Source organism: Buteo buteo, chromosome 3 (assembly GCF_964188355.1).
Source record: "Buteo buteo chromosome 3, bButBut1.hap1.1, whole genome shotgun sequence".
NCBI lineage: Eukaryota > Metazoa > Chordata > Aves > Accipitriformes > Accipitridae > Buteo > Buteo buteo.
In genome coordinates this window covers 73,455,657-73,482,601 of record NC_134173.1, presented here as the reverse complement: position 1 = coordinate 73,482,601, position 26,945 = coordinate 73,455,657, and the positions used below count along the sequence as shown (strand labels likewise).

Below are 26,945 nucleotides of genomic sequence, written 5' to 3'. Positions count from 1 at the left end.
AAAGGGCCTGCATGACTCTCAGCATTGAAATCAGTGTGTTACTCTTAGCTTAAGCTGTCAGTTGGTATTCAGTGCAGATTTGCTAAGCATTGTCTTCTGAATAATGGTTGAAGATCTCAGTCCTGGTTATCCACCCGATGTCTGCACCTTCTTTATTTGCCATTTTAGCAGAGATAATAAGACTTCAGTGTACACAAATACACCCTTCTGAGAGTTAAAATGAGCTTCAAATCCAAATTCATGTCATGCCACTAGGGCTAATAGTGGTCACATTCCTCCCTGTGATGTTAGGGGATTCAAAGCCAAAACTCATTTATAATTTGAAAAGCTACAAATCCTTCTGCCTTAGAATATGTTTTCATCTTTAGATTGTATCTGTCAAAACAGAGAAGTCCTATACACGATTGTCCAATGTGTGAGTTGTGGATCCAGGACAGAGGACTGCAATCCCACATCTGGATGTTTCCTTGCCAGGACATGCAGTAATGTTTTCTTTTTTTATCCTTTAAGTCTACGTATTAAGCAATGAAATAATTACGAAAAAAGAAAATTCTTTCAAATGGTACCTGTAAAGAAGTGAGGCTTAATGCTCTCCAAATAGCTTTCTGTCATCAAAAGTTAAAATAAAAGTTAAAATTCATAACTGAAACCACGTGATAGACCATTATTATTAGTCAAATAGTTTCTGAAAGAGAATGAAGGTTAGGAGATATGTAGTCTGGTCATGCTAATTAATTGCTTTCAGTTGTGCCATAAATCTGTCTGAAAGCAAAGAAGTTGTAGAGCTGTCTCTTATGTTGGTTCATAGCTATTAGACATGAGATATAATAGCTGGAAAGTGTACACATGTCCTTTGTAAAACTTGGAAGTGTTAGTGTCGGTTGTTCTTCTTGCCTTGGGTTGGACAGATCTCGTGAGCTCATTGCTTGAGTTATTCTGGCAAATATTATTTTTACAGTTTAAGAAAGGGCACAATAGTCAAGAGACCATCAAAACTTGCATGTTGAAGTTTCAGAATTAGGGAAAGCTGGATTGGAAAATGTATCCCTTATCTTGTTTATGGAAGTAACAGCATTGAATGTAATGCTGCTAGATGGTGAGTTAGGAACAACACTGCTCCTTCTGGCTTTTGATTATTAGTAAAAAGTGTATCTGCTAGGAGAGAAGGGTTTGGACGTGCATGCGCTGGTCTGACCAAAGGTCTGAAACAAGAAATCTCGCTAACAAAGTTATCGAAAGCCTCTCTTGGCTCTCATCCCCCACAAATTAAGTGACGTGAGAAGACCTCCATGGTTTTCCATAACCATACCATTCCTGAGTGTTTAACTCACTTAATTTGAACTTTCTCATGTGGCTTTGGGTGTAGCTGGGGGACTCCTGAGGAACCGGGCTGTTCTGACCTACAGCACTTGAAGCGGTAATAGGCTGCACATGGAACTCAGGAGGGGAATCTTCCATATCTGGAAATGGGACTACTCACTAAAGAGAACATGAAGGGTATCTGGATAAAAAGTCTTGATTACGAATACAAAATCCATTATTTTACAAAGCTTATAATTTACAGGAAATTGGGTTGAGCAGGAAAAATATCATTCTTAACATGCAGGCAACTGTACCCCCTCTAGCCAAATTTCAGACCCTAGCTATAATGCCTGAAAATGCTAGAGCTGCTCAGGAAGAAAATCTGTGCAAATTCTAAGCTCAGCTTAGAAACTTTTGAGTCATACTAGACACTATACTAAAAAAAAAAATCTGCTGTAATTGTGCCTGAACTAATTTATCTCAATGGTGAAAGAACTCGCATCTTCAGTCAATATTTATCCAGGAATATTGAAAAGAAAAATCTCTGCTGTCACTCAGACCACTGCATTATCAGAAGAAATCTGTGGCAGCATTCAAAAAGCAAAAATTAACCAAAATACAATTCTCCTTTTGGAGAAAAGCAATTTAACATTTAATAAAAAAAGTAACTTCATTTGAGAGGTGAATCTGCAGCCTATCAAGCCTACCATATCATTTTAAAATTTATAACTCTCATAATTAGAAAATGTCAAGATAATCAAAATACAGGGGAAATTACAGCTGCTACAGTAAATGAATGCTCTGAAAGTACTCAGATTGTGCGATGCTATAACATTCACATAACAATCCTGACTTTTAAAACACTTTTGTCACACACAGTTTTTTGCTTATACATTGCTTTAAGATAGTAAAGATTTGGGTATGATTTCATAGTTGATCTTAAGAGCAAGTTATTAAATCCCTTACATTTGATACACTGCTCTGATAATGAACCTGCGCTGCAGAGAAAGTGTCAAAAAGTTTAATTTCTTTTGTGCTCAAACCCTCCACATAAATCTGCGTGGGTTATAAAATTATAATCACATATTCATACCTCTTTGCAAAATAAATGTAATGATACTTTGTATTCCCTCGGCACCAGCTCTCTCAAGTTCTTCAGGCACTTTATAAACATTAATTAAGACTCGCACCTCTGTGTTGCGCAAGTGCCACACTGATCGCCTTCATTGTTTTGTAAAGTGTCTGCCATATTTTGATTACTCCAGAGCTGCTTGTTAATATTATAGACATTAGTAAACTGAGGCAGGGCAGTTAAGTCGCATGATTAAATTCTTGCAGCAAATCAGTGATTAAGATTGGGGCTGCAATTAAGAGAGTTTCGCTTTCCAGTTCCCTGTTGTAACTGCCAGACTAACTCCTATGGGGACTTCAGAGTATTTTCAATGATTCAAATTGGTTTCTGTGTTGAAAGAAATTTAATTCATAATATTAATAGGTGTAGGATTGTTAATGCATTGTCACCTGGTATCTCTTGGGGGCAAACATGTAACAGCAGGGCAGCCACGAACCGTATCGTGGCACCCATTAAAGGCTCTTTTCCTATAATAAATGGTGATAGGCAGCTGTCTGCCAGCATAAGCTGTGCTTTATTGTGGTGAGTCTATGGCTCATTTATGACTAAATGGACTCTTTTCCTGTTGGTCCTTAGCTTGCAATGTGCTACTCATTCCTCGTTTTCCAGTTGAGAAAACTATACCTTCTCCTGGAATCGGCGTTTCTCTCCTCTCTTGCCAAAGGCTGTTTTACTAACTCCTGTCCGACTTCTGTTTCCTGTCACTTTCTGCTGCTTTTCCATCTGAAGGAAGACAGTGGTCATGTCATAATTATTTTCTTTAGTAATTGCCACAAAGATGCTGAGTGTTTCCTAATTAGATCAGGCAGTGTTCATGGTGAGACCTCAGAGATACTGTCCGAGGACACGAGTTTCCTTCAGATCTCGGTAATTGAGTTGTACAGCCCGTGCTTGTGCAACCCGAGTTTCTCCCTGCAGCTCTTGAAGCACACCAGGGGGTTGGGAATTGTGGTATTTAAAGAGAAAGAGAAAAAAAGCTTAATTGGGGAAGTAAACTAACAGGAATATTTTTTCCCCTCTTCTTTAAATATGCCATGGTGTGGAAATCTGCTCGGTTCTCTCTCATCATGGTCTCATTTTGTAAATAGCAAACTGGAGCTAAAATACTTTTGTATAGGTGAGGATCAGCTAAATAATTGAAGACTTAGATGGGTTTTGGGGGCAGATGGATAAAACTTATCTAGGGATTGAAAACCCATTTGCAAATGTACCATTATTTTGATGTGAAATAACTTCACAAAATGTTCTAAATAGTGCCTTATTTTGCTGCTACAGGGCTGTAAAATTATAGATCATTGCACTGTAGATGAGATGTTAATTCAGGGGAATTTGTGAGCAATATAGAATTGCTGGATACATTCGGTGTGCTGCTTGCTTTCATTTTTATTAGTCAAAATGAACAACAGGGTGGTGAGCATTTGAGAGCACTAACAGTCAGGATGTTCCACCGACAGGATTAATGTTCATGGCAAATGTCAGAAGTGATGGGAGAAATGGGAAAACTGCCCTTTATCTAACATTGTGCTGGTGGGAGAATATTCTCTTTGCCCTACTATTTGTCTTAAAAGTACCTCCCTTCCACCTTTTTGTTTAATGGATAGGAACGGACGTTTATCTGGAGATAGGGACGGGACACTTATCCAGAAACAAACCCTCAGGGCACCTGGGGGGGATGTGATCTGGTCCTCCGTTTGGCCACTGCTGCGTGTTTCCTATGCCATTTTGGCACGCTGGCTGCTGGAGCAGGATTAAATAGTTCTCTGCACCGAGCAAGCATCATTACAAAGCAGATTAGGAGGGAGGGTGAAGCTTGCTTTATCCAGCTCAAAGTTGAGGTAGACCAAAGATCTTCTACCACTCTTCAACTCCATGTTCCTCTTGAAAATTGTGCTTTTAATTGTAGATTCTTGAAAACAATTGCAGCTAAGCTTCTTGGATTCATGTCTTCCATGTAAAACCCACAGCAACACTGTGCCCAGGCATTTCTGGGGAAGAAGGGCACCTTTTTGCAGCATGATGTTTCCTTGAGCTCTCCCCATTATGTGGTGGTCAGACCTGTGCAGCTTGGCTTGTGAGTCTTATTGAGTTTTCAACTCTAAAAGGCTAAAAATGAATTTAATCCTTAAAAGAAATGATTAAAAATTTAAAGTATCACTTAAAATGGGACTGTGAAGTGTGTGGTGGTATTCATGTATTCACAGGTAAAATGCTGGAGAAAAAAAAGCCCCAGGTTAGTCAGGAAAAGAAGATAATTTAGTTTTATGTTAATAGCTGTGTTTAATAATAATAATTATACCAGATTACACTTTTCTGTTATGATGATAAAAAAACAAAGGCTGGCCTTCTAAGTCTGGAGTGATAGTTAGATACCCTGTTCATAGTAGTTATTAAACCCTTCATTTGATGAGCTACTTAGTGTAAGTGCCTTCAGGTAACATCTAAAAATTACTCTGAAGCCTGAGCCACAGACAAGCTGAACGCAACTAGTTATTTTGCTAAGGGGGAGAGCAAAAAGGCAACCATCCCCTGGAAAAAAGGCAAAAAGATAGGAGAAAGGCATGAACCATCTGCTTCTCTCCTATCAGTCCTTGTAGTCTAACATTTAATGATACAAAATGCTACTGAAGGACACCGAAGCAAAGTAACCTTTTCTTTATCTAGCAGGTGATGGAAAACATTGCTGTCATTTCCAGGGCTTAGTCGATTCATTCTGTTCACCAAAATTTCAGCCCTCTGATGCTATGTATTCAGTATAATAATGGAGGAAAGCTGTTGCACGCTGCACAAAGAAGAGACACGTATCAGCGGCACAGTTCTGCTTTGGTCTGATGGCAATGTGATTCAGTCATCTTTCTCTCTTAAGAAAGATTAGGAACAAATTCAAGAAACATGCTTCTTCTCACAGACAGAAACCACTATGATATACAGGATGGCAGAGCTTCTGCGTATTAGCAGGGCTTTTTTTTTCCCCTTTCTCCAAATAGAATTCACATAAATAATTAAAAAAATACAAAACGTGGTTCAACCTGGCTGTCCAGCAGAAGAGAAGATAAATATTTGCAAGATTCTAAAAAATATTGTCATAAAACAGGCTCGTGGCTGGATTTTTCCCAGTGTTTTGTGGTCTCTTTGCCGCTCCTGACTGTTTTTGCCAATTAGAGTCTCCCCAGAGTCTGCAAGATCATACACATGTTTGAGACTTTTAAGTTCTCACCTTGATATGAAAATAACAATCACTTAACTCATAGTGACAAAAAAAAAAAAAAAAAAAATTAGGATGTTTTCCTGCAGTGTGTGGCAACACTGAATGCAGCTTCTTAAACACAGCCCATGATTCAGGACGCTGTTTGCAAAATCAGAATCAAGAGAGTTGGAATTGCTATCAAGATTGTGCCAGTCAAACCTGCTTTAAAAATAATTGGCCCTGCATTAAAATTCAGGAAATCTGAATTGATCCCTTTGACTTTCTGAAGATTGGTGAGCATTTGAACTCGCGTTCGGGGCGCATGCTTCCAGCTACAGTCTGTCAGGCATATCTTGAAAAAAAGAACTTTTTTTTTAAAAAAAAGATATTCTGGACACTGTAGGCTTTTATCATCATGAATAAAAGGATTTTTCTGTATTCAGAATCTATCAGATCTCTTTCATTACAGTCTCCAAGTAAAAGGTGTCATAATTGTTGCTGTAGACAGTAGTTTTTCTTTAAAAAGCAGAGTATTGTTATTCAAGTGCTTGCCGTTCATGGTGTCTTAAAACTAAAACACCAAAGCAATGACCATCTTAAACCAGGTGCTGAAGAAACACAAAGCAAAACATAATGATATTTTCTCTAGATAGTTGATACTGTATTGTAGTTTGGATGTGGGATGTCTCCTAATCTTTCAGGACAGGTGAAGTCATTACATCACCCATTTGGAATATTTAGAAAGGAAACCGAAATGTCTTTTTATGTGCTGCTTATACAAAAAGGAAGACAGGTCCGACTCAGCACTAGAAGCCCATCGTGCCTCCAGTTTTCCAGGAACAAGGCAAAGGGGAAGACCTGAACTCAGCCTTGCTTTCTCTGTGCCTTGTGAGCAGAATGAGCATCCTTACTGAAATCATTTACATATGCCAGTAAATGTCTCTCGTGTAACAGGCCTGAAAAGGCTGGTAATAAAATAAAGCAAGGTAATTTAGCAAAGAGACGAGACACTTTGGTTTTCCCCTAGTGGTTAGCAATGACTGTGGTTTTTCCTGCTTTGTTTAAGTTGCTAAGGAACCTTATTTGCTCTTGAATCTATTTTTAATTGACCCAACAATGAAGAGTTTTGTTACAAGAAAATGCTTTCTTGCATCTAGATTTGTGAATCAAGATCATTCAAAGAAACGGAGTTCATTCTAGACGGAGATGTCTGATATTTTCAAAGTAACTTTTCAGGTTTTAAGACAAATGTTTAAAAGTAAATACAGACTGTAACAGACTGAAGCCTGTTAGATATTTTGGAGATTAACTGTGGTTTGTTGGTTTTAAAAGTTTAGGAACAACTTTACTGTTCTTCCTTGAGGGTCCTCTGCTAAAAAAATGAGATGACTTGTATCTTGAGCTAATTCAGGTGTAAACACAAAGAAAACTGAAAAAAAACCCTAACTGAAGTGAGGCTGCTGGTGATCACAGTCATGCTCCAAGTTTTGACTTTTGGAATATGTATTTAAGTTTATGTTCCCTTTAAATAACTTTCACAAGACTTACAGATTTGAGATTTTGATGTATTGCTGTTTCGTTTAGACCATCTGTCTTCTGATATCCTGAAATGGTATTTTTTGTAACAGTTCCTATCAGAGTTGTGGTATTATTAAAAATCAAATTTCATCTTTTTTTTTTTTTTTTTTTTTTTTTGCCAGGCAAAGCTGCTTGGCATCAACACTGTTGGTAAACAAACACAATCAAATATTCTTCCAGTACTGCATTCCCATGTGTGTTTGTTGGAACTGCAGCTCAAATGAGGTTGGATGCAGCAGTTCTACCTGACTGCAGACAGGCACAGCAATATTTCCCTTTGCACTCAGTTTGAAGAAGGCACAGGCTTGACAGGTAACTTTAGTTAAGTCCTGTCCAGGATCTTCACATTGGCGATAAGTTCGCTGTAAGACGAAGCGCATCATTTTCTTAAAAAAAAAAGAAATCCACTCGATTTCTGAAAAATAAATTAACACATCTTCAGGTGCTGCTGTATTAGCATTTTGAGACATATTGTATAAAGGCCAATTAATTCTAAATTAAAGAAGATATGCAAGATTCTTCTTGGCCTTTTGGCTTAGATCACATTCAATATCAGATTAATTTAAGACATTCTGTATTCAGGGATGCATTCAGTAATCTAATAGGCCTTCTCCAATTTTAACTGCTCTAATTGTATTTATTTTTAAATTATCTGGCATTCATTGGTTTTTCTGACAATTTTAATTTATTCTAGTATATTTTCTAATGTCTTCCTGTGCCAGAGGGTAGTGGAGGCTGGAAATATTAGAAGGATACCAGCACAATGTGGGAGTGGAATTATTTTGAGGCTAGAATATAGGCTATAAGAATAATGGGATAAAATGAAGATGGGAACATTCAGACTGAGACTTAGGGAGCCTTGACAGTAAGATTTATTGAACTGTGGAGGTATTTCCTACAGAATACGGTGAAAGTCTCATCATTTTGAAGTTGCAACTAGACTGGATAAATTAGAAGAATTACTATACATGGAGCAATCATAGACTTACTTACAATTGGAGATTACCTTTCTTTTCAATCTAAATTTTGACTATTTCTCCTTCTTTGCTTTATCCAGTTCCTTCAGTGGGACTGGAAAGAATTTATGGAGAAGAAAGTGTGCTGTATTTGTATATAGGATTACCTGAGAAAGCTGTACTGCAAAAGACATCTGTAGCTTTTTCCAGTGGAGCCAAGAAGCCGCCAGAGCTCTGATTTTTCTCCATCTCTGCCTGCTGGGGAGAGGAGTGCTATGGCTGTTCTCTGCCTTGCTACCCAAAGAACTAGTAAGACTAGTTGTTTTCATTGTTAATAAAACTTTTGAGACAAAAAAAGGCAGAATGCAGAATAAGAGATCTCTTCCTTGAATGGCTATGATGGCATCAATATGATAAAAGTAAACTTTGATAGTTAATTTCAGAAATGTGTCTTTCTGAAGTGCTGAGTTGGATTTTTCAGTGGGAACTTTTATTATGATGATAAAAGTGTAATGCGGTAGAACCTGGATGTGGTGAGATCTGAGCACCCATGACCGTCAGCACTACATGTGCATACGGCAGAGATCTCTGCTGCCCCAGTGAAGTTGAGGCAGCTGCAACAAGTGAACAAAACACTTGATCTGCAAGCCTGGGGAGAGAAGGTCTGGGAAAACTCTGCTATGAAAGTGTATGCAATGGCCAGAAAGCGAAATAGTGGTAATTTCTTCTGGTCACCTCCCAAGCCATTATCTTCTAGTAGTGTCCCCAAAAGTGGTGTGCTGGAAGTGCTGTGGGAAGTAAGGTGGCATTGCTACCTAGTGGTCTCATGGGGAGAGACCATCACCTGTATAACTGGCATTTTAGGAGAAGGTTGGAGAGGAGAGAACATTTGAGACCAACCTTGGTGGCAGGGCAGAGTGTGAGGAAGAACAAGGCCGTGGTCATGGATGGAGATGGGGACACATTCTCTAAGGACCATCAGAGGTAGAAACTGTGACTTTTTTTGCAGTGGACAATAGCCACTTGGGGACGGAATCCAAAGAAAGTGTTATATGACCAGAATGATGGCCCAGGAAATAAAGCAAGGCTATTTTGCCACTTTGGTTAAGCTCTTTTGAGTCTTTTTCTTTGAGCCCATTAACCGTCTAATGTGTAGTGATCACTGAGTTTTGGTATGTTAGATATGCAATACCAGCTTTAAGTAGGGAACCATTTCTGAGGCATCTGTTTGTGTGCTGCCAATTTAACAGACCTGTGACAGTGATGTAGTGAAGAAAAAGGAGAGAAATATAAGAGAAACCAATCAGGCAAGCAAACAAATTTTTATTCTCTGGAGAAGAAAGGAATTTTTGTCACCCCCTAACTTGAGTGATCTTTTTGAATAATAACCATTTTAGAAGTATTAGGACTCATTTCATGTAATCGCTGTTATCTTCATTGCTACAGGTATCTTTCTGCAAGGCAGCACGGTAACTTGAAAAGCAACTATCATAATACTGGCTCTGCTTATTAGTATAAACAACCTGCAGACAAACTTGAGCTATTTCATTAATTAACAGCTGTATTGTTCTCCCTTGGAAATCTCAACAGAAAGGCCATTCATATGACTGCCCAGCAGAAACTGCTCAGCTGTCAGAGCCAAAGATGGTTTGCCAGGGCTCTCAATACAGTCTGTGTCATATTTTTATTCTACCCAGGGCTCAGTGAGTGGGCATTGAGGGAAATGGTGTTTGCTGGATTTGATGGCAGTTCACACTATGGCCAAGCAATAAAGAGCTGTGCTTGCAAATGATCCAAGAGAACATTACAGTCCCCAGTCCCAGACAATGCATATTCTTATACAGGATTCAAGTATTTAGGGCTGTTTTGATAGGATGATAAGTCTAGGTAAGGTGAATTGTTGCTTAGTGTTACTAACATGCAAATCAGATCACAGAACAGATTTGTGTAAATATTTCAGCAGACTGCAAGAAAATGAACCTCATGCTGATCTCAGATGGATTTTTCAAAGTGATTTTGCCATGATTTCTTTCAAATATTTAGATTTATTTGGGGGGGGGGGTGATTCCATGGATTCACAATGCATGAGAAAATACGTGCATGAAATACTCCTGCATTTGCAGAAGGTTGTTTGAGCAAATGTAGCCTTTTTTCCATCTCAGTGTGAAGCAGAAATATTCCAGATATAACTAGACCTCGTACTTTTAGGTGTAGAAAAGCTGTTACTGGCACAGGATGGAGTCCTTCTGAACAAGCATAATTTAGAAGAAAATTCTATACTTAGTGAGCTGTAGACAGGGATGGACAAGGGATATATGAAAATGCCCAAGATTTGAAATGCTACAGCAGCTCTCAGATGGATGGGTCAATGGGCAAAGGAAGCTGACATGGTAAAAAGTGGGGGATGTAGCTGTATGTGTAGATAGCTACTAGCAAATAATAGTTAATTAATTAGCTGTCTTAACTATGAACCTGATACCTAGAGTGAGTGATTACATGTATTTCTCTATAAACCTAGTGGATATATACATGGATAATTGTACATATCATGAGTTCAGCAAGGTCCTAATACCAAATTTAAAGAAATGCAGGAGACCCAAACACCAAAGCCATACGGGGTATACAGTCATGTATATTAATTGCAGTATCTTATGTGCCATAAAGCTGGAAGACCCTTCCTTTCTAGACCATCAAACTGTAGGCAGAACAGACATTATCCCTATGAATTTTTGACCAGGGTAATGACTGTTTACTCACAGAAGATGTAACTACAGCTTATATTTTGTTAACCAAACCACAGCTTACGTTTTATGAATGTGAGGCATGTTCCAGGGCTGTAAAGAGGTTGACTGCTTTGTTAAATTTTTTCCTCATTCCCACTTCTCTGAACTTTTTTAATCATGTTTTCTCATTAGCAGAATATACTTGATTAACTCATTTAATGAGGCGCTTTGGGATGGTAAAGACAGCAGTCCATTCTGCTGAATTACTTTGAGATGTTAAAAAATAAATAAAACTTATAAGTGCCAATAGATCTCCTGTTGGTCTTTACTGGTAGTTGTTCTCTGATGTGAGAGAATATTCAATTCCAGCTAGTGTACCCCCTCAATAAGTTGATTTTCAGATTGTTGTTAATAACAAGTGTTGGCACACTGTGGCAGATACTGGTTTTGTTTCTTAGACAAATACTTAAATTAAGTAAGAGTAGGTCAAGCTTGCCTGATTTTCAAGTAATTAACAATTTTATTAGGTTTTTATCCTACTTTTTAGAGAAAAGATAGTGATATTCACTTACATTAGATCTCAAAGAAAAGCGTCAGAGGAAATGGACCTTTGCTCTTACAAAGCATTTTTTACTTGAGGCTGCCATGCTCTGGAATGTAAAACTGGAGCCTAGCTACAAATAAAATTGGGAGAAAAGAGGATAGATGCTACAGCTGGGGTTTGTATGATTCAGCTCATTAAAGACAACTGGAATTGATCTTTCCTGTCAAAGACAATTCTCCACTATTTTTCTATAATCTTTCAGTCTTTTGTTTTGTGGGTTTGTTGCTTCTGTACTTGTGTAAGAAACCTAAGAGTAGCGTTACCTTACTGCATTTTATGGTAACAAAGACCTTGGCTCAGCGGTTTTAAGACGGGGAGCGAGTTCCCTTTATACTGAAAGGTCGCATGTTTGAAGTTCAGTGTGCTCAACATCTGCATACCACTTCAACAGCTGGCAAACTCCTTGTGGAGCATCTACTTTCTCTTACAGCTACTTTTCATTGTGGCAAATTGAATGTGGCATCTGAAAGGGCTCTTTGCATACATGGAGATTTCACTGGTCGTTATGTGACAAAGTGATTATTTCAGGACAGAGATTTTGCCTGTTTTCATTGAGTGCCTGGTACGTTGTAGTTGCTCTCAGAGGCAAATGCAAGAGACATTAAGAGATGGTCAGGAGCAATGTGGAGAGAGAGGAAAACAGTGAAGAAAAGATAGCAAAGTTCTACATCTCTAAATATTTACTACTGAGCTTCTAAAATGCTCAAACTTTATAGATTTTGAATGCTTTTCATAGTTTTGAATGAGATGCTTCACTTTAACAAATTGTCCTACTCTGATAGATGTTTAAGATTGTTACTATTTTTAGAACGCTTTCAAAGTCAAACCTCTCATGAAGGTGAGTAATTTTTCACCTCTGGTGTTTGTTTTGTTTGTTTTGAACAGGGATACTCTATTGATCAATTTGGTATCTAAATCTCACCAAATCTCATCGTGCTTCTACAACATTAGCATGTAACTGTGTGTTTTTATCACTAGATATGAGTCAGTGATACCTTTATGGAAGAAGTAATAACTTGGATTTGGCCAATGATCTTCCCAAATGCGTTGGGTTTGCGTGGCAAGGTTTTGGCAGCGGGGGGCCTACAAGGGTGGCTTCTGTGAGAAGCTGCTAGAAGCTTCCCCTATGTCTGACAGAGCCAATGCCAGCCGGCTCCAAGATGGACCCGCCGCTGGCCAAGGCCAAGCCCATCAGCAACGGTGGTAGTGCCTCTGGGAGAAAAGATTTAAGTAGCGGGGGGGAAAGCCCAAACAAACTGCACAATTGCAGTCAGAAGAGAGGAGTGAGAGTATGTGAGAGAAACAACTCTGCAGACAGCAAAGTTGGTGAAGAAGGAGGGGGAGGAGGTGCTCCAGGCAGAGCAGAGATTCCCCTGCAGCCCGTGGGGAAGACCATGGTGAGGCAGGCTGTCCCCCTGCAGCCCAGGGAGGTCCACGGGGAAGCAGATCTCCACCTCCAGCCCAGGGAGGACCCCACGCAGGAGCAGGGGGATGCCCAAAGGAGGCTGTGACCCCGTGGGAAGCCCACGCTGGAGCAGGGTCCTGGCAGGACCTGCGGATCTGTGGAGAGAGGAGCCCACGCTGGAGCAGGTTTTCTGGCAGGACTTGTGACCCTGTGGGGGACCCCCGCTGGAGCAGTCTGCTCCTGAAGGACTGCAGCCCGTGGAAGGGACCTGCCCTGGAGCAGTTCATGAAGAACTGCAGCCCGTGGAAAGGACTCACATTGGAGAAGTTCGTGGAGGACTGTCTCCCGTGGGAGGGACACCACGCTGGAACAGGGGAAGAGTGTGAGGAGTCCTGCCGCTGAAGAGGATGGAGTTGCAGAGACAATGTGTGATGAACTGACCCCAACCCCCATTCCCCATCCCCCTGTGCCACTGTGGGGGATAGGTGGAGAATTTGGGAGTGAGGCTGTGCCAGGGAAGAAGGGAGGAGTGGGGGAAAGTGTTTTAAGATTTGGTTTTATTTCTCAGTACCCTACTCTGGGTTGATTGGCAATAAATTAAATTAAGTTTCCCTAAGTCGACTGTGGTTTGCCCATGACATTAATTGGTTGAGTGATCTCTCCCTGCCCTTATCTCAACCCATGAGTCTTTTGTTATATTTTCTCTCTCCTGTCCAGCTGAGGAGGGGAGTGATAGAGTGGCTTTGGTGGGCACCTGGCATCCAGCCAGGGTCAACCCCACACACCAAATTACGATCTTATGTGCTCTGTCATTTCTCTAGGAAGGATTTTAAGATTCTTATTGAGTGGGCTCAAGCAAGAAATGTCTTCAGAGAAAAGGCCTATGAATGGTATGCTAATGGGTGATTGTATAACTATGGACAGGAGGCTGAAGCCACGTGCACTGATATTGTATTCCAGCGATAAAATCTGAGGCTATGGGTCAGGACATTTTATTGACTCGTACTAACATCTATGAAGATTGGATGCAACTTTTCCCTTCCTTGAAAGCATATCTTTTTGAATCACCTATGCCAGGTCAGGGTGGATGTCCTCTGCTTCTCCACAAGCAGATAGTGCAAGTGGCTACCTCCTCCTTACCCCATTCTCATTTGTTCTCAGATCATCTGGGAATACCATCTTTATTTGAAGCGTGAAGCAGGAGCTCTCTGGATGCGCACAGACACATACCAGCAGGCTCTTGCGTTATGGTCTGCTGAGCCTGGTGCCAGTACCGAGTCCTTTCTTGGAGCACATGGGCTCAAGTTGCAAGTGCTCAATCAGGCAACCTCAAGGGAACTAAGATTCCTGAGTGAAGTTTCCTAAAGCTCACAGTCAGGTCTATGAATGTGAAGATCTTCTAGGAAGTGACTGCAAGTTATTTTCTTCTTATTCCCATCCTGACATTTGACATCCATTCTGAAACTTTAAGCCAGGAACCACATAGTTTGTATTCTCTGAGTGAGCTCAGTTGTATACCCTGGTTTACAAGGGGGACTATAATATCTGTTCAGGACCTTTATGAAAAATAAATAGTTCAATTCTGTTGTCGCTTGTTACGGCTTCCTCGTAGCTGTTTATCCAGTTCTTATGTTCTCCTGTGGTCTTGCCACTAAGCATGCTAATGCCATTAATGGAAATGGATGAAAGAGAACTTCATTTGTTTTAGAGAGTTTTCCAGGAGAGGGCAGCCATAGTTAATTCTGGGTCAGTTCATGTAATACAATGTGAATATAGATTACTGGCAGCATTTGGCTGTGATGCTCTATTGCCCTGCATAGTTTGTGTGCTTAGTTCTTTTAATTTGTTCTTTTGTTTGGATTGCAAGTGCGTAAAAGATAGACTTTTTCACAAATTAATGCTGGAAAAGACAAACCACATAATAGAGTGGTTAACTCCCAATGCCCTGTACTTGCTGAAATCACAAATGCTCTTGAGAACAGTTTCCATTATATGTCACTGTTTGCTTTATATACTTCTCAACCAACTCATAAGCTTTTCTTACTTCAAAAATATTTATGGAAAGGCATAGCCCAAACTCTTGCTAGAGACCTGAAAATTTCAGGAACAAAATTCCCTTGCACTGAAAATTTTTACTTCTTTAGGAGTTTAGAAAGGATCAGGACAAAATGATCCTCTCTCCTGTTTTACGTAATGGGGATACATATAAAACCTCTCTGGGTTTGGATGTAAGGATGATAAGTTAGCACTAAGGGGCATATCCCTTATCCACAGTTTGGAGGCTATACTCATCCAAATAGTAGTAATGATGTAGATGGCATCAGGAGATATTTTTTAATACTGCCCTCCTGGGGCTATTGCTTTGGCAGAACTGCTTCTGGGACTGGGGTGGCAACCAGGACCCTTTGACATGCGCCCTCAGTCTTTGTATTAAGAATGCAAGGAAAGTTGCCTTTTCATATAAAATGGGTAGCTTCATTTCTTGGATCAGTTCAAAACGGCAAAAGCTATTTTTCTCCTTTCCTCCTTTTTATTTTAAGTTTTTAAAAAAACAACTTTATTTTCCTGCACCACCAAATAAAAACTCCATGAAATACCTTTTGCCAGGTCCCTAGGTAACATAAACCCAGGGATTTTTATAAAGCTAAAAATCTGGTCCCTGCAGGTACAGAGGTGATGGGGTTTGGGAGGATTTTTTGTTCGTGTTTTGTAGGAGGAAACAAGGTGCAGTCAGTATCACTTCCCATGTAAATCCACAGACTGATACATGACTTCAGAGGTACAACTAAAGAAGCCATAAAGTCTTTCTGTACATTGAATTTTGAAGACTTTTAGCTTCAATTTTGTCAACTTTGTCAACTTCCTATGCTTTACAACCACTCTTCGTTTCTTAGGCATTCCACTGATGCAAATGAAACACGCATGTAATCTTGAAAGACATAAACCATTGAAAGGTTGCACCAGTGAGAGCTTGTCAGAAGATGCAGTGTTACTTTGCCTGCCATGGAGGGTGAAGAGTTAATAATTTCTCTTCTCTGCTTATGTGTCTGTGGGTCTCTAGAAGGTAGAGCAGACACAAAACTGTTTCTGTAGATGAGCTGATAGCTCTGCCCAGTCTGCACACAGAGCCTCGTGAAAATAATTCTTAGAAAAGAGACCTAATCAGCCACCACACTACCCTGATTTGCACATAATTGTATCTGTCTTTTAAAAGCTGAAGATAAAAGGACAGAATTTGACACCTGCTCATTGCTCATTTTTCCAGCGGCTCGGCGGGCTGGAGCACGGTTGCAGGGTTTGAGTGAGGAAGGGTTTTGCCACCCGAATGGCCAATTAAAAGGAGGGGGGGTTGCAGGAATGCTTTGTAGCACTTGACAGCTGAAGCCCAAGGCATGGCTTGCAGCCTTGGGTATGAAGAGGATTTAATTTTTTACTCTCTCTAGCTGAACTTAGTATTTCTTTTCTTCTCTCTCCCACAATATTTAATTTGTAGATTTATTTAAACACAAAGTTTTCATCCTCTCTGCATTTCACTGTGCTGATATCTGAGGTGTTCATTCCTTCAGAATACAGTGATGGGGAAGAAACAGTTTCTAGGCTCTTACTTTAACTCCTTTATCAAAGAATTCTCCTTTAAATAGCATTATTTTTATTTCAATTTACTTTTCCTTATGGTTGGGTTTCCTTTTATCCTCTCTCTCCCTTCCTGCATGTCCTGTAAATCCTCAGGTTTTACCTTCAGTTTAGTGTAAGACTTATTCCTGTAAGGAATTGGTACCTCGATGAGCCAGCATAGGGATTTTGAAAGCTTACAATTAAGGTGTTTTTCTCTATCTTACGGAAGTCACCTTCCCCTCTCAATTCTATTGGGTAGCTTATGCATTCATTTCTGCCCAGTGAAAACTCCTGACTGCTCTTCACAGGGCAGGTTAACTCCTTCCTAAAATACCTGTGTCCCCATTTGGAAAACTGGTACAGTGCTCACTTCCTTGCCTCACCAGATAGCCTTGAGATTTGAGATATACAGATACAGATATTTTTAATTTATTTAAGGTTATTTCTTTTATTGTTTCTAGTTCTCTAGCAGTGCTGGCTGGACATCCCAGGAAAACAGATCTGCATAGTTCTAGGTGCCATACAAATTGTTCTGCTAAGCTCTTAGGAACGTGAGTATTGTTATCCCTAAGAGCTTATAGTCTAGTATTGTATATATGCATATCTATGTGTATATAAGTATGTATTCTATATATATACTTTAGAAGTATATATGTTATACGAGAAAAAAAAGGTTAGCAGGGAAGAGGAATAGGGAAAATAGTATAACAGATTAATAGGAGAGAAGTAGTTTTGCACACAAGTTGTATCCCATAGGTGGCAGGGAGCACAACTTGCCACCTCTGTAGCAATCAGCAGGTTTCTGTGAGTATTACTGCGTGACCTCAGCAACATGTTTCAGCTTGTATGGGAAAACATGTGTCAGTATGTGGAGATTTAGCCTGGGCTGAGCTCTGCTGCTATAGCTAGAAAGTAGACAAGATGGCAATGATGTCAATGTAAGGTGCCATGTGTAAGAGACCTACAGGGTGATCTTTGAAGCAAGGTCTTCAGTAGAATAGAAAGGAACTAGGTTGGAGGTGTCAAAAGCAGAGATGAAGAGATTTTAATTGTTAAGGCTTATAATCCAATTAGATCTTAGACAAGGGTTTGGCAACGTACGCACAGCAAAAAGGTCAACTTTGGAGAAGCTTTGTAGAAAGTGGCATCAGGATTTAATCACAGACTGGAGGTGTGAGTCATGAGAGGAGACCAAGTCAAAGAGAAAGCCAAGATTGGCAGGAAAGAGTCTGATTTTATTTCTGAAATTAAGACAGTTATGGAAAGGAAAGGACTTCATGAAAAATTCAGGAGCTAGGTTTTGAGCTTGTTCAGTTTTAGCAAGTAGTAAATTATTAACAGAAATATCTCGGAGAAAGGCCAAAAGTTGTTTGGGTTGATGACTCTAGGCTTAAAGATTTCTTGTTTTCAGTAAGTTTGATTGGTTTTTGTGTGTTATATCCTATCTAACAAGGAGGAATATGGATTTGTGTCACAGAGGATGACTGAAAACTTCCATCTGCATGTATCTATTAGTGCAGTTTTTTGTGGATTCAAATTGGATTTTGAGACAGGTCATGATGTAGAAAAAAGATGCAATCATAATAGCAAAATCATAGCATCATAGTAGGGCTTGATATTTTCCAAGTCACATCTACCCGGGTTACTGTCTCATGTCTTAATGCAAAAGTGGCAGAATAGACTAACCTTGCATAGGGAAAATAATAAAAATTTAACTCAATCCACTGGCAAGTAAAACAACTTAGAGTCATTAGACTGACATATGCTGTGACTGAAATTCAAAGAAACTTCATTAAGAACATGTCCATTTTAATGTGCACCTCTGCTTTTGAGCAACTCTGGTCTGTAGACATTAGCCACATGTAGTCTAGTAACCACACGTCACACCTTCCCTGTACATAAAGTGCTGCGATACAGTGTTTGTACCTGGCGTTGTTTAATATCTCTCATTTAGCTCAGCTCATTGAGTTTCAATCATGGTTGGGCTACAGGAGGCCCTTGAGGCTCAGTGTCCTAGTGCTCATATTTACACAGTTACTGAAATGTGGTAAATCATCTACCTGCCTGTTAATAGGGGGTTATATATTATCTTGTACCAGGCTTTGACTGCTCTACAAGGACACAAAAATTCTTACAGCCTGGACATCTCATGCAATATTTCACAGTTATTTTTTAAGACAAGCATGGAAAATGGGTAACATACCCATCATTTTTCTTTAAATAATCAGTATCACTTTTTTGCTTTCTTAAAGCATCCTGCCCCTGTGTCTCTATACACACAGGCATGGAGATACCGGCGCTCTCATCTCTCTTCTCATCTGTGTTTGAGTTCCTTCTGCTTCAGACAGTACAACGCATATTTCATCATACAGGCCTCAAATATGATAATTATACTACACATAGGATTAGATTAACTAGCAATTTAAAAAATAGCTACCTGTTAGGTATGATCCCTTATCTATGTGAGAGGCCAGAGCACCACTGTGTGCCTGTTGAATGGATAATGTGGGAAATACTGTTTCCACTTGAAACAGTAGAAAATCCAGAAAAATAGTTTCCACTTCCATGTTGCCAGTGACAGCTTAGGTAAGTCGAGTGTGTGGTGAAATCCATATATTGACTTTGCATGCCCAGAATTGAGTACAGGAACCTAGTTTTGTGTCTCTGCTGTTAAGGAGGCATTACTTCTTTTGTGACCATGTGCGAGCTCACTACTACCTCCATGGGGAATGTGCCACAATCTCCATCCTTATCACTGATTTCAAGAGCGGGTAAAACTCCCTAGAGGTCTGCAATCTACGTAGTGTCTAGACTAAAACTGCTTTGAGATCTGACAGACTCCCAAACCAGCATGTAAGGGATACAGGCTCCTTTTTTACTGTTAACTTTTCAGTCACAAGTCAGAAACTCCCACAAAGTTTGCATGAGACCTTTAAAAATCTCCTCTGCAGAGGTTTGTCTCACATCCATCATTGCAGAATGGCAGAAAGAAGAAGAAAATTTTAAGTCTCATTATGCAACCAGTGAGGAATAAGGTGATTTTCTTTCAGTAAGCTGTAGGTTAAGCCATGTTAGTCATGACCTGCAGCAGTTTTGCACAAAGCTGCCAGTATACAAAAATAGTGTTATATGATATATCCTAGTGTGAATCAGTTTTGTTTAAATGTAATATAGGGCTGGTTTTTTCTCTTTTATTTTTTTTTTCCCCACAAGGCAGGGTAGGAATGCTCTGAAAGTACTTCTGCCACAGATAATCTATAGAAATAAAGTTTTCAATAACCTAAAATAACATGCAAATCCTGGGATTGTGAAATTTCAAAACACAGTCATACATTGTATGCCAGCCTGACCTTCTGGCTGTGTAGCAGATAATAAAAAGAAGTCTTTTGCAAACCTGCTTGTGATGAATAGATAAAAAGGGGTTGGCCCACATTCAGAAATGAGACTATTTAAGCAAGCTGTGGCTATGTCATGGAATATTTTAAAATCAGTCAAAAAAGAGCTCAGGCTCACTGGAAAACACAGAGCTTTGAGACTTAAAATTTTAGGTGTCTGCCTTTGAGCATTTAGATTAGGACTGGACACAAGCAGTATGAACTCTGAAGTGATTTTCACTTTGATAGCAAATTGGACAAATCACCAAATGACAGGTTATCTTGGCTGCCAGAGGAGAAGTGAGACAAGCAGGTGCCATCCGTGTGCCAGCAATTTCACAGGGAAGGAGAAATGTCTATCATAAAAGGCATGTGCAAAATAAAATAACTCTCACCAAAACCAGAGAGGTTAAACTGAACAGCTAATTTCTTAAATAAATCTGTGATTAATGTGCATTCAGGTTTGCTGTTTTAAGATCCCAAGTAGATGTTGGAGGCAGTCAAACCCCAGAGCCCTAGTCACGTTCATGCTTTTCTTTTCAGCTAGTGTGATCCTGGTATTTAGAGTTAATTGAAGAAGGTTGTACGACATCTAAATGTTTACAGCTGAGATGAAGTAGCACTGAAATTGAATGCTGATCAAGTGTCTGCAAAGGATAGATTTAGAGATTAAAATTGGACATAAACATTATACTGATTTGGAGGAAGAAAGCTTACTCAGTGCAAATGAACAAGGTTGAAAAATCCTTTTGCAAGTGAGTTCTACAGGGATGCTGCAGCATCCTCAGTCCATTGTCATCACAGAGTTAAGAACAGACACAAACTCAAAACAATTTGGCAAGAATGATACTCAAACCAGTCGGGATCTGTCATCAGTATACTGGCCACTGCAAAAGAGTGATTAAATAGGAAGACACAGACAATTATCAAAGACTAATTGCTTATTGTTGCTAGAACTATATTTTAAATGTGTTTTTCTTTTTAATTGCTTTTGGAGCGAATAAAGTGTCCTTAATTCAATTGTAAAATGTTTGGGAATGGGAAGTCTGCCAGGAATCAGGCAGCTCAGAGGTCTTCTGAAAGCAGTTGCCTCTTTCACTAGCCTATATTCATGTTCAGTCATCCCATCCTCTGCCAACTTTCCTGTTTTCAGGTTCGTGCCCCTGTGTTAGCTGAAGGTCTCTGGGTTGTTGGTACTTGCAGGAAGCTGCACTAGTTTGTTCATATCTTTTCCTGTATTTTTTATTCATCCCTGTCCAAGGGCCTTGACCCAAAGAGGAGCTGAACTCTTCAGGTCCATAGGGGTTTTGGATCAGCAGGCTCTGAGTAGAAGGGCACTTTCTAGGACAGGACTAGCAGTGGTTGACAAGGTGAGATATTTGTGTAATTTGAAGCTGTTACAATACAAACATCTGTATACCTCTGTGCTCTGTTACCATTGACTGCAATGAAATTATGCAGGGGATGGATTTGGCTCAGTATTGTGTCAGTATAACAATGAATGAGCATGAGGATGTTATTCCAAGTTAAGATGCTCAGGTTTGGTGTGAGGAGCAGATCCAAACCACGTACAGAAGGTTTTATGCAAATAGCTATGAGGCTCTTGTGTTGTTAAACCATTCAGCATTTTCATGATGAGAGTGACAGGGAACACAGTTTTTATATTCATAGAAATATCTTTTGTATGGATGTATTCAGCTCTGAAAATACTGCAGGACCTTGTAATGGACAAACAAATTTAACCAATGCTGTATCTCTATGTGTAAATAATTTGCATGAACGGTTTAGAAAATGAAAGGGAACTGATCTACATGAGGGAGAACAAATGGGAAGAGGGGATACAGAAACAGTGTTTACGTTCACATATTGCAGGAGATACATAGTAAAATTGGAGGAGCCTGTTGTCTCAACAGAACGCCACATGTTACCTGCCAGCTTCTCTAAGCAGCCAACTGAACCCCAAGTAACAGGTTGCTAAAACTGTTGCTGACCTGACATGCAGCATGAGAGGAGGGACAGAGAACTTGCTTGTTTGGAGACAGCAGGATCAGCTTGCTCTATACCTAGATTTTGCCTGTAGTACAGGTTTTCTCCTCCATTCTGATCTTCCTTCCATCTGCATAATATGTAAGATCAGACATGGCTAGAATTGTTCAACTTATTTCTAAATTAATAATTTGTAAAAAAAAGAATTCTCTTTGCATTGTTAAGTTCCTTGCAAAATTCTGAAAAAACATTCTTGCAGAAGAGGGCAGGAAAAAAAGAAAAAAGTTGTTCCAGACAGCATGGCTGGCCCTTTCTTTGCTCTTTTAGGTCAATTAGAAGTAGAGCTGGCCTGGGCAGACATTTTAATCAGCACTTTAGATTTGGTGAACACAGAAAAAAACTGAATCATTCTGTGAGACTTTCACTGCAGCGACTCTGGCCTGGGCTCTTGGTCTTTGGCTTTCCTCCATCGAAGTACCTGATGGACATTATCTAGAGATGTCAGCGTTGTTGCAGCTCGTCTCCCTTCCTCAGACCACGGCTGTCCTGGTTCACAGACTGAGACAAGTAAAACTAGTATTTTGGAACAGTTCTAACAGCATAAAAAATGGTTGATTGACTAAAAATCCCTTAACTATCACAGTACAGCCCAGCAAGGCTTGCTTTTCTGGGCTTGAAGATCTCTTCTACCTTTTATGTGAGATGTATTTACTCATTTGGGCATCTCTTGCCTTGAGTTTTGTTGACCTACTCACTTGTGCAAAGCCATGCCTCTGTGAGGTGTTTGCTCCAAGTCTTGAGCCGGGTTCTCAGCTGCATTGAATGAGAGGGGCCGGTGCATCTGCATCATTTGGGAATTCAACATCCAGTTTAAAAGCAAATATCCAATGGAAATTTCTCCATCCTCCACTGTAAAGATGAGCACAAACACCCTGCCTTCTTCTGCAGCCTCTTTTTTAAAATGAATGCAAACTTGAGCGTGGAGAGTAAACATTGCTGAAATATGCATTTCCACTGAGATTAAACATGTATTTGTATGCGCCTTTCCAAAATTAAAGTTTCACAATGGCAAATAGGGAGTTGGGTGCAGAAATGCCATTAGCTATGACTTGGGACTCTTGATGTACAGGTGGGCCAATAAATTGTGAGTGCTTACATGGAAACTTGACAAAGTAGCAAGAACAACTTACTGTGTGTTAATATGAGCAGAGTAAATAACACAAAATGTTAATAATGTTTGGTATTCATTTCCGAGCTGCTCCTTGGGGTGATGTAGACAGAAGTGCACCTGGCAGGTGATGGTAAATGATATTTTTCTTGTGGAATAGTGATTGTCTTCCTGTTAATAACATTCATTCCCTTTTCTTTGAGAGGTTTGAGATCCTGAAAGAAAGACACTATAAAAATTCTGATGTATTATCTTCATGTAGTGGTCTCCTAGACTGACTGTAGTGTCAATAAACATCACCTATCAGCTGGACCATGAAGTAGTTTTCCCAACTAAAAGATTAATTCACAGAGATCCTAAAAGTCTCGGCTAAAGCCATCAGTGAAAAAGCAAGGCTTTCCAATCACCCTTCTCAGTGGCTTGTATCATCCCCATCCTCTGCCTTTTCCAAAATGTCTTGGACAACATTTTCTCCCTTGATACAATAATCACTTAGAGAAGGTCCTAGAGATAAAATAGAGTGGTCCTGTGCCTGTTCATGGGTGCATGGCAGAGACCGTGTCATTCCTTTTTTTGTGGCTACCAAGCATTGCAGGGTAACGTTGGTACCCAAGGATGCCAACATAGTGGACACATGTAGGTAAATGAGCAGGAAAGGACCGGGGGGGGGGGGAAGCAGCATTCTGTTGGCTTATTAAAGTACTTTGAAAAGGATTTAACTTTTAATTAGAAGGAGAATGCTAGGTCTTTGTGATTTTTTTTCCCTGACAGCCAGTTTACGCTTCCACCTTTTAAATGTAATTTCTATATGCTGTTTGCATTAAACTTGGTCCTTCCAATTTTCCGAAATATTGTTTCTCTTGCATCTGAATCTTTGGAAGATGGAGATAGGGCCACCACTGTCTTCTGTCCTAGTGAATGTGTCTTCTGATTCAGAGCTCCTGTATACTGAAGCCAATAATGATTCACTCTCACAGCAGTGGTGTGAGCAGTCTCAGCTTTTATATGCCATCTGTGTGAGTGAGCTGAATCTGCAGAAATGGGACCCTGTACACATGGCTTTTCCTCTGTTCATGGATGAAAATATTAAAGCAAATCCGTATGGTCCATGAGATGTTTTCTGTGTCAGGAAGTGAGTAAAACTGCCTGTCAAACCAAGCTGTTCTCTCTGATGAAAGGGGACTGTTTTTAAACACTCCTTGCCATAGTATTTTGCATGCCAGCCATGTGTGTTTTCTCATCTGACATCTCATTGAGATCCTTGGCTTCAGTACTGCACGAGGGAAGGGTGTGCTGGGAGGGAAGGAAATAATCTCTCAATATGTACACAAGCACGTGTGCACACACACGCTCTTAAATCAATCCTACATGAATTGAATTTTTTTAGGAATACGAAGGAAAATTAATCTGGTTGAGCCAGACTTAATTGCCTTTCTTTTGTTTGGATTTTGTATTTTCACATGAAGATATTAGGAACCAATGCTCTGAGCTATTATTAGATACAAAGGTGGAGACAGAGGTCAAAGGGTTCATTTACAATTCCTACAGCAGAGCGTTGAATTTTAAAGCTAAAAGGGAAGTTGATGAGCAGCTTGAAAGTAAAGATTCATCCACTTAGCTTACTGAGTATTTCTGACCAGTTCGTGCTGGTCTGGGGAGCTAACCATTCATGCAGCTGTAAGACCTGCTGGCTGGAGGAACCACAAATAAAGATTTATTATTTTTTTTTTTTTAGATGAAAACACTTACCTTTCAGGGAGAAGCTTGAAAACATAAACTGATATGAAGTAATGAATTGATATAAATGCATTTCTTTTGAAGGAAGCAGCTGGACTTCCATTCTGTGACAGGAGGCTGGGAAGCATAAAGATTATCCACACACACATATTTTTGTGTTTTGAAAAATGCAAGTCAGTTAATCCCAGATAACGGGATACCATTATAACCACTACTTCACCTCCATGGTCTTAGGGCAATCCTGCAAGAAGCATTTTGATCATGTTGGGCAGGAGAGCCCATAACATTAGAGTGTGCTATTGCAAAAGAAATCCAACACCAAACAGGTTTTCTAACCCTTTCCTAAAATGCAATGGTGATTATAGCTTCCTTTCACAGAATCACAGAATAGCAGAATGGTTGAGGTTGGCAGGGACCTCTGGAGGTCCTCTGGTCCAACCCCACCGCTCAAGCAGGGCCACCTAGAGCCAGTTGCCCAGGAACACGTTCAGACAGCTTTTGAGTATCTCCAAGGACGGAGACTCCACAGCCTCCCTGGGCAACCTGTGCTCGGTCACCCTCGCAGTAAAAAAGTGTTCCCTGATGTTCAGAGGGAACCTCCTGTATTTCAGTTTGTGCCCATTGCTTCTGGTCCTGGCACTGGGCACCACTGGAAAGAGCCTGGCTCTGTCTTCTTTGCAACCTCCCTTCAGGTATTTACATATATTGACGAGATCCTCCTTGAGCCTTCTCTTCTCTAAGCTGAACAGTCCCAGCTCTCTCAGCCTTTCCTCATAGGAGACACACTCCAGTCCCTTAATCCTCTTCATGGCCCTTCACTGGACTCTCTCCAGTATGTCTATGTCTCTCTTGTACTGAGGAGCCCAGAACTGGACACAGTACTCCAGGTGTGGCTCACCAGTGCTCTCATTGTCAAAAACTTGCCATCTCCTTTGGAAAGGAAAGTTTTTGCACAGGGGCTGTCCCTTTCCGAACTTGTTTCTTCTTTGGCACTAGCTTTTTCTTTTTTTTTTTCCAGGTGGTGCGCTGAGGCTTGTTCAGTTTGCCAAGCTAAAGGGCATCACAAGAACATGCATCATTTTGTAGTTTTTTTTGTCTAAGGCAACAAAACAAAAATAAGAAAAAAAAAATCACCTTGGTGTAAAATGTTTTTTTTCTGTGAAAGCTCCTGAAGCATAAAAACAGTGTCTTTTCTTGAAGAGGGGGTATTACTAATGTAAATCTGATGCTGTTGGCAGAGGAATAATACGCTGTATGTCATAAGGCAAGCAACTGAGAAGGAGCTGGAGTGATCGAAATGCCTCATGGGTGTATGAGATTGTGGGGATAGGTATTCACACGGAGGATGCTTTCTTACATGTGCCCAGGGCTTTCTTTTATCTCTGAACATGAACCCACAGTGCAATAGAAATGTTCCTATATTAATAGTGCATTAGAGATAACCCTCATCTGAAAAATACAGTAATACTGCACAACTGGGAACCCTTTCAGACTGGGGAATTGGACTGGCAATTTCATAGTGTGTTGGTAATGAAACATTTTGGTTCTGTATAAGCAAATGGGCAAGGTTAGTGGACACATTACTCCGGCTGTCATTGTCCCAGCAGTAACCAATTTAGAGGCTTTATATTTTCTGCTATCCCAGTAAGGGAAAGAAAAGTAGAAAGTTAAAAATAGAAATCCCAGAATGAATTAAAGCGCAAAGAGTGAACAAGCTCATAGTACTGCTGTATAATTTTAAAATCCCTTTTTTCCTTATAATCTGGACTTTAATATATGTATTACATTGCAAATACTGGCAGTGTCTGTCCTGCTCCAAAAGGTCACCTCCATACAGGAGGATTTATTCTGGCTGTAACATGTGAACATGGGCATCCAGCCCTGGATCTGTCTAGCTACCATTTGTATTGATGATTCCTGTTTGTGTTTCCTTTCACCTGATGCTGTTGATTTGCAGGAGAAGCATGAGAAGTTGTCCGTGGCTTTGGCCTTCAAGGGAGGAGGTTAAAAAAACCCCTTCTGGCACCTGTGTATAGGTCGTAATTGTTTTTTTCATAGCTCTTTCAACAGCTGTGAACAGATACCAGACCTTCATGAAGTGTTTATTGCAAGTGGTTTCCCTGCAACGCTACCTTACACAACACTGCAACACTGGGTTTTCTTTCCTAAGGCTAACTGTCA

General features: G+C 40.1%; 1 protein-coding gene across 3 annotated transcripts in view; it reads left to right on the top strand.

Moving 5' to 3' along the window:
- The window catches only part of TRAPPC9 (trafficking protein particle complex subunit 9), a 520,195-nt gene that overhangs the window by 482,270 nt on the left and 10,980 nt on the right, over nucleotides 1–26,945 (top strand). The gene's annotated exons all lie outside the window — the stretch shown is intronic.